This window comes from Dreissena polymorpha, chromosome 4 (assembly GCF_020536995.1).
Source record: "Dreissena polymorpha isolate Duluth1 chromosome 4, UMN_Dpol_1.0, whole genome shotgun sequence".
Classification (NCBI taxonomy): Eukaryota; Metazoa; Mollusca; class Bivalvia; order Myida; family Dreissenidae; genus Dreissena; species Dreissena polymorpha.
In genome coordinates this window covers 87,806,291-87,826,831 of record NC_068358.1, presented here as the reverse complement: position 1 = coordinate 87,826,831, position 20,541 = coordinate 87,806,291, and the positions used below count along the sequence as shown (strand labels likewise).

The window sequence follows — 20,541 nt, the reverse complement described above, 5'->3', positions numbered from 1 at the left end:
ATTTTACTATTTCGGGTCACCGTGACCTTGACCTTTGACCTAGTGACCTCAAATTCAATAGGGGTCATCTGCGAGTCATGATCAATCTACCTATGAAGTTTCATGATCCTAGGCGTATGCGTTCTTGAGTTATCATCCGGAAACCATTTTACTATTTCGGGTCACCGTGACCTTGACCTTTGACCTAGTGACCTCAAAATTGATAGGGGTCATCTGCGAGTCATGATCAATCTACCCATGAAGTTTCATGATCCTAGGCGTATGCGTTCTTGAGTTATCATCCGGAAACCATTTTACTATTTCGGGTCACCGTTACCTTGACCTTTGACCTAGTGACCTCAAAATTGATAGGGGTCATCTGCGAGTCATGATCAATCTACCCATGAAGTTTCATGATCCTAGGCGTATGCGTTCTTGAGTTATCATCCGGAAACCATTGTACTATTTCGGGTCACCGTGACCTTGACCTTTGACCTAGTGACCTCAAAATCAATAGGGGTCATCTGCGAGTCATGTTCAATCTACCCATGAAGTTTCATGATCCTACGCGTATGCGTTCTTGAGTTATCATCTGAAAACCATTTTACTATTTCGGGTAACCGTGACCTTGACCTTTGACCTAGTGACCTCAAAATCAATAGGGGTCATCTGCGAGTCATGATCAATCTACCTATGAAGTTTCATGATCCTAGGCGCATGCGTTCTCGAGTTATCATACGACAACCACCTGGTGGACGGACCGACCGACCGACCTACCGACCTACCGACCGACTTACATGAGCAAAGCAATATACCCCCTCTTCTTCGAAGGGGGGCATAATAAAACTCATAAAACTAATATATCTTTTGAATTGGACAACATAAACATTCAGTGTGAAGATGAAGTAAAATTATTAGGTGTAACAATAGATTTCCAATTGAATTTCAATTCTCACATCTCAAATATCTGTAAAAAAGCATCTAGGCAACTACATGTTCTTCAGCGAATAGGTCACAATTTATGCAAATTAGGTAAACTTAATATTTACTACTCCTTTATTTTATCGAATTTTAATTATTGTCCATTAACATGGCATTTTTGTGGTGAAGTTAGCACTAAGAAAATTGAAAAGATTCAAGAACATGCACTACATTTTATCTATAATGATTATAATTCTAATTATGAAACTCTCCTAGAAAAATCCAAACTCTTAAAATAAGACGTATGCGATCAATGGCCATAGAAACCTTTAAGATAATTAATAAACAATGCCCTGCTTACTTACATGATTTGATATATATAAAAAATAATAATAATTACTCTTTTAGGTATACAAACACTGCTGAAGTACCACAAGTGAGAACTACTAAATACGGGCTCAGCTCATTCCGCTTAGGAGCAGCCAGACTCTGGAACTCCATGCCACAACATTTTAGAGATGAGGGCAACTACAATCATTTCCGAAGTTTGGTTGCATCATGGGAAGGGGTGAGCTGTGCCTGTAGATCATGTCAGCAAAGTTGAGCTTACTGTTTGCATGTTTTGATTCCTTTCATTTGTTTTATTTTGTTTTCATTTTGTTGCCTTTCTGCTTTTTTGCTTTGTCTGAGAAATTTGCATCTTGATTTCTTACATTTGGTTTATTAGGTTTTCATTATGATACCTTTTTGCTTTTGCTTTCTTTATGTATAAATAACATGTTATTCTCATGCCGACAATGAATAAATTATGATTTGATTTGATTTGACAGACATGCTGATAATTAGTCACCATTTTTTTCAAGTGAACATTTTTGTTAGGATAAATAATTGCTTAATTATTGCTGCTTTAATTTAAAAATTACACAGCTTGTATCCCAGATTTTCTAACACACACATGTTCAAAAGTTTAAGTAATTATAATTTTTCAACATTAACAACTTGAGTCTGATCAAAAGAATTTGATACAAGCTGCTAAGTAAGAGCACAATAACATCACAGCATTCATGAAGATGACCAAAGAAATCAACATCGTTCAACCTCATTATAAACACACATGTCAAGGTTCAGCAGGTATGACATGGTCCCTCAGACAATCCCAAGTTATTTAAAGAAACAAGACATGCTGTTGTAACCAACTGTGACAATTTGCACAACATTTATAGCTTGTTGTTCAAAAGAAAAAGTCCTTAATTAGGCACAGACATATTCTCAATTTAGAACGAATTCGTTCATGCCATCTATTTATTGATGTAAGGAATAAAAGCCTCACTTAAAACATTTAAGAAAGTTTTCATCATAACAAGCAAATTTGTTGAATTGATATTCTCGCCCAATTTTTTTTTTATGGATAGGTGCAAGTCCCTTGATATACTGTATAATCCTAAACAAATAATTTAATTAAGTGTAGGGATATTGTTTTAGTTATTTCATTTCTGCTCATTATATACACCTATGAAGTTTCATGATGAAATCTTGTATCATATCTGGTACCGTAAAAATGCAGTCATAAGTCTACCCGCTCATAAGTCGGGGGGTAAAAAATGATACGAAAATCGGAGATTTTGAATATGTCCAAGTCATAAGTTGAGTCAGAAATTATTCGTGCAAGAATTTCATAAACAGACTCCTTTTTAAATGTACGGGAAGTTTTTATTCTATACATAGACCATGATGTCAATATAGCACTCTGGGACGTAGACATAGCGGACACGTGTATTATGTACTTTGTTTAATATAGTCAATACGAATCAATATATATTTAGGAAATCGAAAATAATATATGAAAATATAGACAAGCAAATCATAATGAACCACATAAAAACAAAAAAAAACAACATAGGAAACCAGAACTTATATACATGTACATCGTAATTTACACATCAACGAAATACGAAACACCAAACTCGCGTTCAGCAGAACTATTATTAATTGATTGCGCTGCAAATTCTATCACACGTATTTTAAACGTATTGTCATACGCATGGCGTTGGCGTTTTTGAGGCATTTTCACAAATCAAATGTGTTAGTCAAATTAATAAATTATTATTATAATGTTTGCACTAAATTGTCCACGCTTGTAATAATCCACAAACTTATAATCTGATGACACACTGTGACCACTGTAATCAAATCTTTGTACTTTTAATCTGACTATCAAACAATTGCTTAGTTCCTCAGTAAACACGTTTTTATGACAATGATTGGCATAACCAATAGACCACTAACTCCACCTTTGTTCTATATAACAGTTTCAAAAGCGGAGCTATGCACGTGCTCAAACATAATTGGACGATTGCCAGTGAATTACATACTCGCATTTCGTTAAACATGGCGCTTCACAAATTAAAGAAATTTTATTTTATCGGCGAGAAGGGTGATGCTTTATGGCTTCTTGACAGGAAACGGCTTTCCTTTGATGATGTCAAACTGTCAATTCACACAGGTTGCCAATTCTGGCTCTACTTTTAAAATGCCTCGATCTTTTGTTTACACGTTCAGTTGTAAAAAAAAACACCTGCTTACATGAAAACTTTGGATTAAATTATGAAAATAAAAACGAGGGAAATGTTGCGGCAAACTGTGGTTATATTAATTGGTAACTATCAGTTAAAAGAGGAAATTTTGTGTGTCGTATTTCAACAAGTTTTCTATACAACAACAACTTCAACCATTTCTGCGGGGATCCATCTTAGTAGAATGTCATCATTATTTTTCATGGACGACCTCATAAGTCGAGACTGTAAATTTAATCAAATTTTTTTGGAAAAAAATCTCGACTTATGACTGCATTTTTACGGTATATAGCCCTAAAAAGTTACATCATACAAGAAAAACAAAGGGCAATAATTCTTATTTGGGAAAGTGTAGGGGTTTTGTTATTGTGCATGGCAATCCTCCTAGTAAGTTGCACTTCTCCTCATTGATATCAATACACCCATTAAGTTTAATGTTGAAACCTTGCAAAGTATCTGAGATATTGCCCTGAAAAGTTACATTGTACAAAAAAAACAAAGGGCCATAACTCCTATTTAAGAAAGTATAAGGTTTGAGATTATTGCGCATGACACTTCTCCTCATTGCTATCTATACGCCTATGAAGTTTCTTGAAGATATATTATATTATATAGTCTCTTAGATATAGTGCTGAAAAGTTTGTGACAGACTGACGGACGGACTGACAACACTAATTCTTTATCCGTCTTTATTTGGCTGAGGTAATTATGTTTTGATCAAGATATCATTCATTTCTAAGAACACCTAGTATCAGTAAGAAACAGACAATGTATTTGATTTTAAATTCAGAACAAAGCAAAGTCTGGAATTGATAACTATCTCAGAGAGGCAATTTCACGCTAAATATTGTGACATTTATTTCAATTGTCATTGCATGCAACACAATTAAACCAGTCTCTTTTTTTTATGAAAGAGCTCTCAAGAAAGAAAATTGAAATCACACAGGCACTAAAGTACAGTACACCCATGCTGCTCTTGTCTCCTGGGAGATATTACCAGTCACCTCTTATGACAGATAGAATTCATGCAATTATTCTAAATACATGGTCATCTAAAGCCCGCCATGCAATGCTTGGGCTTTCTTACAGACGCAGTCTTTGTTGCTTATTCAATCTTATGCAAGCACAAGCCATCTGCAATTGATCAAGTTGATTGTCATTTCATTAAGTCCAAACAGTTCACACAATTCAGGAAATAGTTTAAGATGTGCACAGATTTTAACCAATTATGTTCCAATCAGTTAACTGATTCTATATAAGCTAGAAATAAGAAAAGTTAAAATGCAGGTATATGTTATAAATAGTTTATAATTTATCATATATTCCTCCATATAACCTTTCTTATGTCTAGCTAATGCAGAATCTGTAAACTGACTGGTACATACAAATATAAAACTAGCTGAATTTATTAAATAACTTCAAAAAAGAAATAACCAAATATTCAAATCCAATATTTAGTATGATAAAGTTACAAAATTTCATTTACAAGAGAGCCTTAGGCCTAAAGTTGCTTCCCTGAAACCCAAAAGAATTGCATTATTCCTTGCAGATTTTGTGAGGCTTTCATAAACTTTTAAAAAGCAGCCAGAGGGCCAAAGGCGCTAGATAGCACACCTTTAAACCAAAGAAATAAGGCTGTTCTAAGCAGTGTTTGTGTTGTTTGTATACTGTGGCAATCTAACCTTGTTTTGTACCCAGAACCATAAGTGAACTCGGCTAAGATATCATTTGAAAAAAATGCTTTGATGAAGTTTTTTAATGATTTGGCAAAACATGTGACTTCTTACGTGTTCACAAGGTTTCACTTCAGCCATATAAAGCATATAATGCTGCCCAGGCCCCATTTAGTAATGTATATCAATGGACTAAGCCATTTTTCCTATCAACTTTCCTAAAAAAGATCTTTTAAGAAGTTCAGGAAGAGAAGTCATAAGAAGAAAAAGTTAGCCCACATTTTAAAGCACTGCATGCACTTATGCCCACAGACATTACCGTGTCCTAAAAGCTCCCCATGAGCATGATTTGCTCAGGTGAGCTCAAAATTTAGCATATCACTATGGTCAATACATAGCAGTAGTGACCATGCACAATCAATTATGTTATTAACAAGTTCTTTCTTATCCAAATCGGTCGTCATTATTATTATTAATAATTTATATCAAAATAATCTAATACAAAAAAGAAAACATACAACTGCTTCTTGCTTTAACAATATACACCTTCATCCCTTTTTAATAACAAACCAAATGGTTGATTCTTCAATGTTTCATTAAATTTTCATGACAAGGCATATACACCATTTGTTACAGACAGGTCTTGAAACACCTCAGCATCAGCAATCATGATACACTTTCTGGAGAGATCAGTTCCAGTATTGGCAGAATTATGAAAGGCCCAATAAGTGGAATTCAGTGTACAGAGAACCATAACATGTCACTGCATTATGAAACCTATTTAAGCAACATGATATTACAATAATAAACCATGAAGCTTTTCATTAAAAGGCCCTGGAGATATAATGTAACCACAGCGTACCTTATTATGACTGTACTGGAATGCTGCAAAATTATGTGGTGTTAAACACTATGAAAAATTGTCATTGGCAAACCAATTCAATAAATGCTCATTTTCAAATAAAATAATCACTCCAAGTCAGTATTTTTGTCTGTGATACATATGAAAATATAAAGTGGAACAAGCATAAACAACAATCCACCTTTGGTTTTAGAGCTGTTTTCAATTGGATTTTTTGTGTGTCTACAAATACTGACAACAGTCCACCTTTACCTCCTACCACTGTATAATTGTGAAATGGTGAAATGCAATATTCCCTAAACCATAAAAAGCCAAATGTAAATGTGGCATTACAAGTAGAGATAAAACTCTTTCAGTGCTGGAACCAAATTTTGAAGGCCTTAGCAAACAGTTTGAATCCAGATGAGACACCACAGAACGTAGCGTCTCATCAGGATCCAAACTGTTTGCTATTCTGATAGTATTCTTTGAAAAAAATCGAAGAAAATGCTAATTTTAGAAATTCAGCGGACAACATTTTAGCGGACAACAAATTCCCCAGCATGCAAAGGGTTAAAATAAATTGATTTCTATAAGAAATCAGCTAGACAGGAGTATTTGCATTCTTTTATAAAATTATTCACTTCCTGATCCAATCTGTGCGTAATCTGATCAAATTATAACCTCAATGGAATGCTATTTCATCACTAAATATTCTGTAATTCCTTCTTGCCATGCAAGTCTGTATGTAATATATTTATTCTGGTTCATTTGCTTGAATATATTTTCATGAGCATTTTTCAACCTTAATATGAAAATGGTTCATTCACAATAAAGTTATGTTTTGACAATAAACCAGAAACAAGATGTGTTTGTGAAACACAATGTCCCCCTATATGACGTTTGACCTTGTAGGATTACCTTGATCTTGACCCTTCACCACTCAAAATGTGCAGCTCCATGAGATACACATGCATTTCAAATATAAAATTGCTAGCTTCAATATTGCAGAAGTGACATTACATGAGCAATTTTGACCCATATATTTGACCTTGAAGGATGACCTTGACCTTTCACCACTTAAATGTGCAGCTCCATGAGATACACATGCATGCCAAATATCAAGTTGCTATCTTCAATATTGCAAAAGTATTCATAAAATTAGCGATTTGGGCCACATATATTTGACCTCTGACCTTGAAGGATGACCTTGACCTTGACCTTTCACCACTCAAAATGTGCAGCTCCATGAGATACACATGCATGCCAAATATCAAGTTGCTATCTTCAATATTGCAAAAGTACTCATAAAATGAGCGATTTTGGCCACATATATTTGACATCTGACCTTGAAGGATGACCTTGACCTTTCACCACTCAAATTGTGCAGCTCCATGAGATACACATGCATGCCAAATATCAAGTTGCTATCTTGAATATTGAAATACTGCAAAAGTATACATTAAATGAGCGATTTTGACCCATATATTTGACCTTTGACCTTGAAGGATGACCTTGACCTTTCACCACTCAAAATGTGCAGCTCCTTGAGATACATATGCATGCCAAATATCAAGTTCCTATCTTCATTATTGCAAAAGTTATTGCAAATGTTAAAGTTGGCGCAAACCAACCAACAGACCAACGTACCAACAGACCAACAGACAGGGCAAAAACAATATGTCCCCCACTACTATAGTGGGGGACATAAAAAAGCATATTAATTACATCTTGATCCCTGTTTCTTTACCTTAGATCTTTAAGAGGAACATAACTCTTTAATTAAATTCTAATAAAGATACAGCTTTTTATGGTTCTTAATTTCAAAAATATATTTTCCAAAACAACAATGCTAAATACATAATGTTATAATGTTCAGTTAGGCCACAATTAAAATATTGTTGGTTTGCCCTTTACCGACCCTAAATTTTACAGGTGGGTAGGTAGGAAGGAAAATTATTTTATTTTATTTGAGAAATTATATTTTTAATACACTAATAGTCTATGAATATTTAAAACACTTTTATTAAAGCACTGTTGCAGTGTACGAAGCCCTATGTAGCTTAACATTATCTTGTTTGCTGTTTCTTGCATATATTAATATCAAATGCATGCTTGTGTGTTATTTATTACATCAAATATTTGTTCATTATATGATTTTAATTGCTCAAATGCATTTGTAATTATTTAACAGCCAGACAGCTTTTATTTTTAACTTAAACCTTTCCCTTAAATTGGGCTTAATTAGCATGCAACAAGCATTGAAGGAGTGTAGAAAGACAGCCCAAAGCCTTTAATGGAAAAATTCAGACGTGGCGAAAGACCATCACATTTTACAGGCCAGACTTGCCTACCAGGAGAAACAATTCACAGGCCTGTTGAAGTTTTTACAGGCCTCAATTTTAAGTGTTTGACCGGTTAGTGCATAGTCTCAGCATGGAAAAGTAAATTCATAAAAGTGCAAACTGAACATTATTATAAAGCATTATTTCTTCTTGAATGCTCTGAGCTTTTATGAGTACATACGTACAGCTCAGAGGGTCAATAGCTGGGAGTTGTATTATTGCAACTAACATAAGCATGAAAACTTGATTTGGGGAAATAAATTCTGGATCTGGATAGGTACGTTGCAGGACCTTTCGGTGTAGGCGCAACGGGGGAGAGGGTGGTTAGTCCCACTGTAGGACAGTGGGTGTTAGTTTCAGTTTGTGGATATACTAACGCTTTAAACATATATACTTGAGTGTTGTCGATGTATTTAGCTAAGAGACATTAATAAATTAAATAAGTTTACCTTTACATATCCATTTCACTAACATGCCATTACAGTAAACTGTTCAGTGTGGCAAACATAATAAAGCAGAATATGCACATGAATCTGATTAAACACAGATCCACTTGCATATAAATCAAATCATGTTTGTCTTTTATTTTGCATTTTCGACAAAAAAAATCCTGTAACTGTTAGATGTATTTTTCTTTGCGAGTAGACTGCATTCCAATTTTCAAACACTTCATCACTTGTTCTGTGGCATTCAGTTCATACATTTGCAAAAAAAAGAGAGTTTTATTTGTATCTAAAACCTATGCTCAATCGTAGAATGACACACTCTTTTCATTAATCGATACTAATTATATGATGTCCGTCGTAAATTCGATAGTTATTTGTTCTCGCTGAGCATCGTTATTTCTTTTAATTGTCGGCCATCTTGGATCACGTTAACAACATGTGTACAACGAACGTAAACTCGTATATGTCCGACTACTTTCGCGAACCAATGGTTAAGTATGATGTCGTTCGGCCATTTTCACGGAACACCGCCGATCGCGATGCTGGTTATAGACGCTTGCATTACTGTCTATTCTGGGGCGTATGAAATTCCAACCATCGGAGCGACCTAGATCGGTCAGGGGCGATAATAATAGACAGGGATATAAATACGCGCATGAATAAATATTGCTTTTGGCTCTTTTGTCATCGTCGAAAAAAACGAAAATAAAAAAAATAAGTTTTCAGAAATCGCAATAAAATTTTTTGGGTCGGGGGGTAAAAAGTGGGTCGGTCGGTAAAGGGCAAACAAACTCAATTTTAATTTAGGCCTTAGGCAAACTTATTGAACACATTTAATAATCAAAGTGCTGAAGGCACTGTAGGTGTTCGCTGTTAGTTTAGACGCAACTCAGTTTTAAAAATTATGTTATAGCTTTTCATATTGCAAGTTTTAAATAAACACAACCCATTCAAATTTAAAAAGAATGTGTCTTAAAGCACTGGTCCAGATGTGTTTTTAAAATCATTAATAAACAAGATTTCTTTGAGAAACACAATGCCCCCCAGTAAGCCAAATATGAAGTTGCTATGTAGTTTATCAGGGTTGCCACCAAACTGATGAAATAAAATTCCCCACACAACATATACATGGTAAAACACAGGGGTCATCTGCGAGTCATGATCAATCTACCTATGAAGTTTCATGATCCTAGGCATATGCATTCTTGAATTATCATCCGAAAATCATTTTACTACTTCAGGTCACCATGACCTTGACCTTTGACAAAGTGACCTGAAAATCAATAGGGGTCATCTGCGAGTCATGATCAATCTACCCATGAAGTTTCATGATCCTAGGCGTTTGCGTTCTTGAGTTATCATCCGGAAACCATTTTACTATTTCAGGTCACCGTGACCTTGACCTTTAACCTAGTGACCTGAAAATCAATAGGGGTCATCTGCGAGTCATGTTCAATCTACCCATGAAGTTTCATGATCTTAGGCGTATGCGTTCTTGTGTTATAATCCGGAAACCATTTTACTATATTCGGGTCACCGTGACCTTGACCTTTGTCCTAGTGACCTGAAAATAAATAGGGGTCATCTGCGAGTCATGATCAATATACCCATAAAGTTTCATGATCCTAGGCGTATGCGTTCTTGAGTTATCATCCGGAAACCATTTTACTATTTCGAGTCACCGTGACCTTGACCTTTGACCTATTGACCTGAAAATCAATAGAATTCATCTGCGAGTCATGATCAATCTACACATGAAGTTTCATGATCCTAGGCGTATGCGTTCTTGAGTTATCATCCAGAAACCATTTTACTATTTCGAATCACCGTGACCTTGACCTAGTGACCTCAAATTCAATAGGGGTCATCTGCGAGTCATGATCAATCTACCCATGAAGTTTCATGATCCTAGGCGTATGCGTTCTTGAGTTATCATCCGGAAACCATTTTACTATTACGGGTCACCGTGACCTTGACCTTTGACCTAGTGACCTCAAAATCAATAGGGGTCATCTGCGAGTCATGATCAATGTACCTATGAAGTTTCATGATCCTAGGCCCAAACGTTCTTGAGTTATCGTCTGACAACCATCTGGTGGACGGACCGACCCACCTACCGACATGAGCAAAGCAATATACCCCCTCTTCTTCGAAGGGGGGCATAAAAATACAATTTAAGCTTCATTGTGGGAAAACAGGGCGTAATGCATATGTATTAATTGTCATCACAGTACCAGAGACTCTCTTTAAACGAAAAACATTATAAAATCGGAAATGTCGTCCTTGATTAGCTTGTGCAAATTGAACAGTAGGGGGACCCATTCCAAATGGAAAAAAGTATATATTTTTCCCAAATGGGACCTCAAAATTCCCAATTGAAGGTTAACACATTTTTTTTAGTCTAAACATGTAATTAATCTGCAAATCAATCTCTATAAGTTGAACCTTAGAAAATACAATATTGACATCAATTTTATTATCAGTTTGTTAGCATGAAATCAACAACATTAATTTCCCAATTAAAGTCAAAAGGACACAATATTTCCTGAACCAAAGGGACCTGGCCCCATTCCCAAAATGGTGGAAAACAAGAAACTGTCGGAGACGGGTGATGCTCCCCAAAGTTATTTTTGTCACAATATTGCACTATATATTCAGATAAAAGGAAACGTCTTGAGGGGCATAACTTTGGACAAAATACATACGTTGAATGGTTTAGCAACTTAAACATTTCAAAGGGCCATAACTCTCTAAATAAATCATCTAACCAGAACCCACAAATAACATGCGCATCTCCTCAAGGTAGTTAAGCTTCCCATAAAGCTTCATTGAATTCCAGTCCGTAGTTGGGGAGAAATAGCCCGGACAAGAATTGCACTATATGTACAGTTAATGGAAAATTTCAAAGGGCCATAACTCTGTGAAAAATCATCCGACCAGAACCGGCTGATAATATGCACATCTCCTCTTGGTAGTGAAGCTTCCCATAAAGTTTAATTGAATTCCGGTCATTAATTAATGAGAAATAGCCTGGACAAAAATTGTGCACGGACGCACGGACAGACAAAGCGGCAACTATATGCTCCCCCCAAAAATTTTGGGGGAGCATAAAAATGCTTTATGGTTCTTTTGCCACCAGTTTAGCTCTAGACCGGCCTGCGCAGGTACTCAATCTGCTTTGGAGCTACCCTGACCCTTCATGAGACCAGGAAACCTTAGAAGACAGGGTAGCTCCTGACCAGACAGCACAAATCATTTCCCATAGTATACTGAGCTAAAAGATAACAGAACACAAGAGGGCCATGATGGCCCTGTATCTCTCCACTGCTGAAAAAAAGGCTGAAAAAAATATTCTCGGCATGTGCAAATACTTAAATATAGGCCCTATTTAGAACATGTACACTTTTGTGACCCCCTGGGCTGGGTCAAATCTAACCCCAGGGGAATAATTTGAGCAAACTTTGTAGAGGACTACTATATCTCACTACATACAAAATGTGGTGGCCCTAGGTCCTAGAGTTAAGGACAAAAATATTTTAAATTTTTTCACAAAATAAGCAAAATATAAGCGTATATAATTTTCAATTGTGTGACCCGCAGGTCGGGGTCAAATTTGACCCAAAGGGCATAATTTGAACAAACTTGGTAGAGGACTATAAGATGTTACTGCATACAAAATGTGGTAGCCATAGTCCGAATGGTTTTCGACGAGAAGATTTTTAAAGATTTCACAAAATAGGCGCGTTATAAGCGTTTAGTCAATTTTGTGACCCCCCGGGGCAGGTCAAAGTTGACCCCAGAGGCATTATTTGAACAAATTTGGTAGAGGGTTATTAGAGGGTCACTCCATACCAAATTTGGTAGCCCTAGGCCCAATGGTTATGGACAAGACATTTTTTAAAGTTTTCTCAAAATAGGCCCCATATAAGCGTATGTTCAGTTTTGTGACCCCCCGGGCAGGGTCAAATTTGACCCAAGGGGCATAATTTGAACAAACTTGGTAGAGAACTATTGGATGTCACTACATATCAAATTTGGTAGCCCTTAATAATATAATGCCTTATGGTTGAGGACAGAAAGATTTTTAAAGTTTTCACAAAATAGGCACTATATAAGCATATAATCGATTTTGTGGTCCCCAGGGCAGGGTCAAAGTTGAACGCTGGGGCATAATTTGAACAAACTAAGTAGAGGACTATACAATGTCACTACAAATGTCACTACATACCAAATTGTGTAGCCCTAGGCCTAATGGTTATGGACAAGATTTTTTTTTAAGTTTTCACAAAATACCCCAGGGATAAAATTTGAACAAATTTGGTAGAGGACTATTAGATGGCACTACATACCAAATTTGATAGCCCTAGGCCGGATGGTTATGGACAAGAAGATTTTAAGTTTTCACAAAATAGGCCTTATATAAGCATATGTTCAATTTTGTGACCCTCGGGGCAGGGTCAAATTTGACCCCAGAGATAAAATTTGAACAAATTTGGTAGAGGACTATAAGATGTCACTACATACCAAATTTGGTAGCCCTAGGCCCAATGGTTATGGACATAAAGATTTTTCAAGTTTTCACAAAATAAACCCTTTAGAAGCATATATTCAATTTTGTGACCTCCCCCCCCCCCCCCCCCCCCCCCCCCCCCCCCCCCCCCCCCCCCGGGCAGTTTCAAATATGACCCCAGGGGCATAATTTGAACAAACTAAGAAGACAACTATTACATGTCACTACATACCAAATTTAATAGCCCTATGCAATACCGTTATGAACAGGAAGATTTTTAAAGTTTTCACAAAATAGGCCTTATATAAGCAAATGTTAAAATTTGTGACACTCGGGGCAGGGTCAAACTTAACCCCAGGGGCATAATTTGAACAAACTTGGTATAGGACTATAAGACATCACTACATACCAAATTTGGTAGCCCTAAGCCCAATGGATATGGACAGAAAGATTTTTTAAGCTTTCACTAAATAAGCACTTTATAAGCATATATTCAATTTTGTGACCCCCCGGGGCAATTTCAAATTTGACCCCTGGGGCATAATTTGAACAAACTAAGAAGAAAACTATTATATGTCACTACATACCAAATTTGGTAGCCCTATGCAATACGCTTATGGACAAGAATTTTTTTTAAGTGTTCACAAAAAAGGCCTTATATAAGCATATGTTCAATTTCGTGACCTTCCGGGCAGGGTCAAACTTGACCCCAGGTGCATAATTTGAACAAACTTGGTAGAGGACTATAAGATGCCACTACATACCAAATTTAATAGCCCTAGGCCCAATGGTCATGGACGAGAAAATTTAGAAAGTTTTCACAAAATAGGCCTTATATAAGCAAATTTTCAATTTTGTGACCCCTGGGGCAGGGTCAAATTTGACCCTATGGGCATAATTTGAACAAATTTGAAAGACGTTCATGTAGGTTTCTCTGCTCTGCTTGATGCATTCTTGAGTAGATTCTTGGACTCAGAGCCGGTTTATTTATAAATAAACCGGCTCTGAGTCCAAGAATCTACTCAAGAACAAAAATTGAAAGAGGTTCACCCCAGGAACATTCCTGAGAAATTTCATCAAAATTGGATTAGTAGTTTAGGAGAAGATGTTTAAAGAAAAAATTAACGCACGCATGCACACACGACGGACACAGGACCATGACATAAGCCCAGCTGGGCTTTGGCCAGTGGAGCTAAAAAATGCCACCAAAGATTTTCATATTAAATCCTATTGTGAGGACATCATTATTAGTACACAATTTGTACATGACTGCTAGGATTGGCAGACTTTTGTTGATTGCTTCAAGAAATGCATTAGACTAGCTTCAAGTGTTGATAACTGTCAATGAGGCATCTGGATCAGACACTCCAGGACCTTAGATGACCACATCCTGATGTATGTTACAGTTAATGAGGCATCTGGAGCACAGCAAAATTTAGGAAAAAGAGGTTTCCTTATAAATCTAAAGCCATGATGAAATTGTTGTTTTAGTTGAACAGTTCAATATCAGATACCACATTTTAACGCTGAACCTGCAAACTGCAGTCTATACTTCAAGGTCTCTGTCAAAATTGGACACATTGTTGTTTATATCCGATTGCTAAGAGGGGTTTATTCCTTAAAAGCAGTTCAACTAAGAGAAGCATTATTTCATAAATAACTCTGTAAAAGAAATTTGCATGATACACTGTAGCTCGCATATAACGCGGATAACAGGGTCCCAGCCACAAGACAGTGTTACGAATGGATCCGCTTTTCTAATGTTCATATATATCCTATAAACCAATATAATTACAACAATAAAAAAATCTGGCCATTCATGATGATAAATATGTTTAACAAGGGCTGTTTGTAAAACATGCATGCCCCCATATGGGCTGGACATTTTTTGTCACTGTGACCTTGACCTTTGACCTAGTGACCTGAAAATCAATAGGGGTCATCTGCCAGTCATGATCAATGTACCTATGAAGTTTCATGATCCTAGGCGTAAGCTTTCTTGAGTTATCATCCGGAAACCATTTTACTATGTCAAGTCACCGTGACCTTGGACCTAGTGACCTGAAAATCAATAGGGGTCATCTGCGAGTCATGATCAATGTAGCTATGAAGTTTAATGATCCTAGGCGTAAGCTTTCTTGAGTTATCATCCGGAAACCATTTTACTGTGTCAAGTCACCGTGACCTTGACCTAGTGACCTGAAAATCAATAGGGGTCATCTGCGAGTCATGATCATTAATAATGTACCTATGAAGTTTCATGATCCTAGGCGTAAGCGTTCTTGAGTTATCATCCGGAAACCATTTTACTGGTTCGAGTCACTGTGACCTTGAGCTTTGACCTAGTGACCTGAAAATCAATAGGGGTCACCTGGGAGTCATGATCAATGTACCTATGAAGTTTCATGATCCTAGGCGTAAGCTTTCTTGAGTTATCATCCGGAAACTATTTTTCTGTGTCGAGTCACCGTGACCTTGACCTTTGACCCTAGTGACCTGAAAATCAATAGGGGTCATCTGCAAGTCATGATCAATGTACCTATGAAGTTTCATGATCCTAGGCGTAAGCGTTCTTGAGTTATCATCCGGAATCCATTTTACGGATTCTAGTTACCATGACCTTGACCTTTGACCTAGTGACCTGAAAATCAATAGGGGTCATCTGCGAGTCATGATCAATGTACCTATGAAGTTTCATGATCCTAGGCGTAAGCGTTCTTGAGTTATCATCCGGAAACCATTCGGTGGACGGACCGACAGACGGACCAACCAAACAACGGACCGACCGACATGTGCAAAACAATATACCCTCCTCTTCTTCGAAGGGGGGCAAACAAATTTCATAAACACAAACATGCGCCGTTTTTCAGAAGTGTAAAGTGTACAATGCATTATATGGACAGAGCACCATTCAGATTTAAAAAGAGATTGCCAAGCAATATGGTCCCCTACTGGCTCCACCATTGTCAGAAATTCCACCATTGTCAGATTTTTGTTTGTTTATTTGTTGCCATAGCAACCGGAATTTTTGACGTAGTAACAAAATGAAATGACGTGCATAATGTCCATATTGCCATCTATCCATGTTTCAAGTTTCATGAAAAAATATGAAGAACTTTTAAAGTTATCGCAGGATCCAGAAAACCGCCATTTTCAGCAGTATTACTAGTCTATTTGTTGTCATAGCAACCATAATTTTTGACGTGGGAGCAAAATGAAATGATGTGCATAATGTCCATATTGCCATCTATCCATGTTACAAGTTTTATGAAAAAATATTAAGAACTTGTAAAGTTATTGCAGGATCCAGAAAAGTGTGACTGACAGACTGACAGACAGACTGACTGAGGGAGCCCAAACCATAAGTCCCCTCAAGTGAAACCGGTAGGGGACAATAATAAACCCAGGGGGCAAGAGCATTTAAATTTAGATGTAATGTTTTTATTGAGTCATTATAACACAGTCATGCGAAAAATGTGCCTTGCGTTGACTTTCTGAAAACCAGATGAAAATGAAAGCGAATTTCTATTTATCATTACCCTGCGTTTGCTTTTAACTAAACTGTCTGGATTACTTATTTTATTAATGTTTGCCTGTTACGTTTTCATGGCCGGTGAAAGTTGAAAATATCTTAAAACCTGAAAATTTTGCTTGGTCAGTCCAGGGGAGAGCCCCGAAGCTCCAGATATTTAGCTTATTCGAAACCATGTAAAGTAAGGTTAAAGTACTTTCCATGCTACTTAAAAAGACAATCTTATGATAACAACATCACAATCAATTTGAATTAACAGCATTTTTTAACCAAAAGTTGAAATCCATAGGCTTTTACTGCCCTTTTTCAGGACCATTTTAAACTGATGTGTTTTTTTTCACACAAAAATGCATATTAGAGCGTGAAACACAGATAAACACAGGCTTTTTTCACAACTTTATTTGCATTAAACAAAAGATTATGACAATTAAACTGTCTGATGCAAGACTCTAATCGATTGTAATTAACCAAATATTCAATCAGCACAACAGGCGCCGCCATATTTGAATATAAAGAGAAGGCTTAAGACCAAAATGGAAGGTCGGAAAAAAGGCTGGAGACCATGCAAGCAAGGCTCATCAATGTTCTATTGGATTCAGCGTTATAATGGAGCACGTTATATTGGATTCAGCGTTATAATGGAACGCGTTATATTGGATTCAGAATTATAATGGAGCGTGTTATATTGGATTCAGAATTATAATGGAGTGCATTATATTGAATTTCAGCGTTTTAATGGAGCACCTGATATTGGATTCAGTGTTGTAATGGAGCGCGTTATATTGGATTCAGCATTATATTTGACTCAGCGTTATATTGGATTAAGCGTTGTTGGGTTGATGTTGTTCCTGGTCTCAAGAACAGAAATATTAGCTCTTAAGCAAAGTTGGGAATGCTGATGCTTGCATTATTTTTTATTTGATAGAATAGTGCTGAAGTAAGAAATAAACACCCCATCTTTGACAGTGCATATTTTGCAGGGGTTATATTGTTTCATATTCAACTAGTTTCAATGATAAAAAATATACAAAAACAACATCCAAATAAAGCAGCTGTGATTCCACATTATTTTGTTACATGGTGATTCCACCAATCGGTGTAAATAAAAGAAAGCCACACCAACAAAATGCATCAGGAAAAATCTCTTATGATATAGCGAGTTTTGTATGGACACAGACAAGTTTTTCTAGGCCCAGACGTTTATTGGAGTAATAAATAGGAACCAGAGAGCTCATAAACAAGAATTGCAGGAGGCAAAGTGTACAAGACTGAAGTACAAGACCGGATTGTATGAGCTTTATTTTTCACAATACTTGAAAGCAATATATTGCAATGTTTCAAGATAACTAAACTATTGCGACAAATCAAGAGATCTATGTTCTCTGTTATTTGCAATTTTTAAGAGATATTTTTTTAGCAATGTTCAATCTTTTATTCAGTTTCCAGTCCAGTTATATATTTAAGGTCTACTTTGACATACATATGATACTTTTTTTATGAAATAATTTAGTACACCAGCCTTGAACTATACAAATTCCAAATAGCAAAACAGAATTATTATCACATACATCAACAAGGGCTGTTTGTAAAACATGCATGCCCCCCTATATGGGCTATAAGTTGTAGTAGCAGCCATTGTGTGAATACGTTTTTTGTCACTGTGAACGGTGGTGGTGGTGGTGGTTGGTGGGTGGGTTTGTGGGTGGGTGGTGGTGGTGTAGTAGTAGTAGTAGTAGTAGTAGTAGTTGTAGTAGTAGTAGTAGAAGTAGTAGTAGTAGTAGTAGTAGTAATAGTAGTAGTAGTAGTAGTAGCAGCAGCAGCAACGGCAGTAGAAGTAGTAGTAGTAGTAGAAGTAGTAGTAGTAGTAGTAGTAGCAGCAGCAGTAGCAGCAGCAGCAGCAGCAGCAGTAGTAGTAGTAGTAGTATGCATTACAAAAATGCAGTTAGCCTTACATTTGGTAAAATTTAAATATATTACAAGGGAGGCAAATGCTGTAAAAATAAATTTAAACTTATTGCATTTGTTTCCCCTGTATATAAGAGTGTATTACCTCCCCTGTCCTGCTTATATTTATATTAATCAACACAAGGGCTGTTTGTAAAACATGCATGCCCCCCATATGGGCTGTTCGTTGTAGTGGCAGCCATTGTGTGAATACGATTTTTGTCACCGTGACCTTGACCTTTGACCTAGTGACCTGTAAATCAATAGGGGTCATCTGCGGGTCACGATTAATGTACCTATGAAGTGTTATGATCCTAGGCAAAAGCATTCTTGAGTTATCATCCGAAAATCATTTTACTATTTTGGTTCACCGTGACCTTGACCTTTGACCTTGTGACCTCAAAATCAATAGGGGTAATCTGCAAGTCATGATCAATCTACCTATGAAGTTTCATGATCCTAGGCGTATGCGTTCTTGAGTTATCATCCAGAAACCATTTTACTATTTCGGGTCACCGTGACCTTGAACTTTGACCTAGTGACCTCAAAATCAATAGGGGTCACCTGCAAGTCATGATCAATCTACTCATGAAGTTTCATGATCCTAGGCATATGCGTTCTTGAGTTATCATCCGGAAACCATTTTACTATTTCGGGTCACCGTGACCTTGACCTTTGACCTAGTGACCTCAAAATCAATAGGGGTCATCTGCAAGTCATGATCAATCTACCCATGAAGTTTCATGATCCTAGGCGTATGCGTTCTTGAGTTATCATTCAAAAACCATTTTACTATTTCTGGTCACCGTGACCTTGACCTTTGACCTAGTGACCTCAAAATCAATAGGGGTCATCTGCGAGTCATGATCAATGTACCTATGAAGTTTCATGATCCTAGGCCCAAGTGTTCTTGAGTTATCGTCTGACAACCACCTGGTGGACGGACCGACCAACAGACCGACATGAGCAAAGCAATAAACCCCCTCTTCTTTGAAGGGGGGCATAAAAATAGTTTTCATAGAATCATATACTGGCATCATATATATCAACAATTATGAGTCCTGTGTGTATTTAGGAAGATTTATTGTCGTATTCAATCTAGTAACAACATTTCTGTCAATAGATCGGTTAATTGCCGTACTTACATACTGCCTGATCTGACTTACTTGTACCAAGCAATTACTGTCCAAGAGTCCGATGCAAGTTTAGAAATCATGAAACAGTTTTGCATTATGACCAGTTTTGCATTTCTTGTAATATGCAAACTATGAGTAATTTGCTTTTAGTATGTGATTCAAGATATAACAAGCGATGTGTTTGTAAAACACTATGTCCCCATATATTTGACCTTTGACCTTGAAGGATGACCTTGACCTTTCACCACTCACAATGTGCAGCTCCATGAGATACACATGCATACCAAATATCAAGTTGCTATCTTCAATATTGCAAAAGTGTACATTAAATTAGCGATTTTGACCCATATATTTGACCTTTGACCTTGAAGGATGACCTTGACCTTTCACCACTCAAAATGTGCAGCTCTATGAGATACACATGCATGTCAAATATGAAGTTGCTATCTTCAATATTGCAAAAGTAATTGCAAATGTTAAAGTTTGCACAAACAAACACACAAACCAACCAACAGACAGGGAAAAAACAATATGTCCCCCACTATAGTGATGGGGGACATAACAAGAGCTGTCAGAGGACAGCGCGCTCGACTATTCGAGTGCTTGACAGTATAACGTAAGCCATTATGGAGAGGGGGGGG

General features: G+C 36.8%; 1 protein-coding gene and 1 long non-coding RNA gene across 8 annotated transcripts in view; both read right to left on the bottom strand.

Annotated features, from left to right (window-relative positions):
- Nucleotides 1-20,541, bottom strand: part of LOC127877394 (transient receptor potential cation channel subfamily M member 3-like) — a 279,970-nt gene that overhangs the window by 93,796 nt on the left and 165,633 nt on the right. The gene's annotated exons all lie outside the window — the stretch shown is intronic.
- Nucleotides 86-19,769, bottom strand: LOC127877403 (uncharacterized). The gene is made up of 2 exons (XR_008048423.1): nucleotides 19,453-19,769; nucleotides 86-337 (listed from the first exon to the last, which is right to left on the bottom strand). It is a non-coding gene; the product is annotated as an uncharacterized LOC127877403 (long non-coding RNA).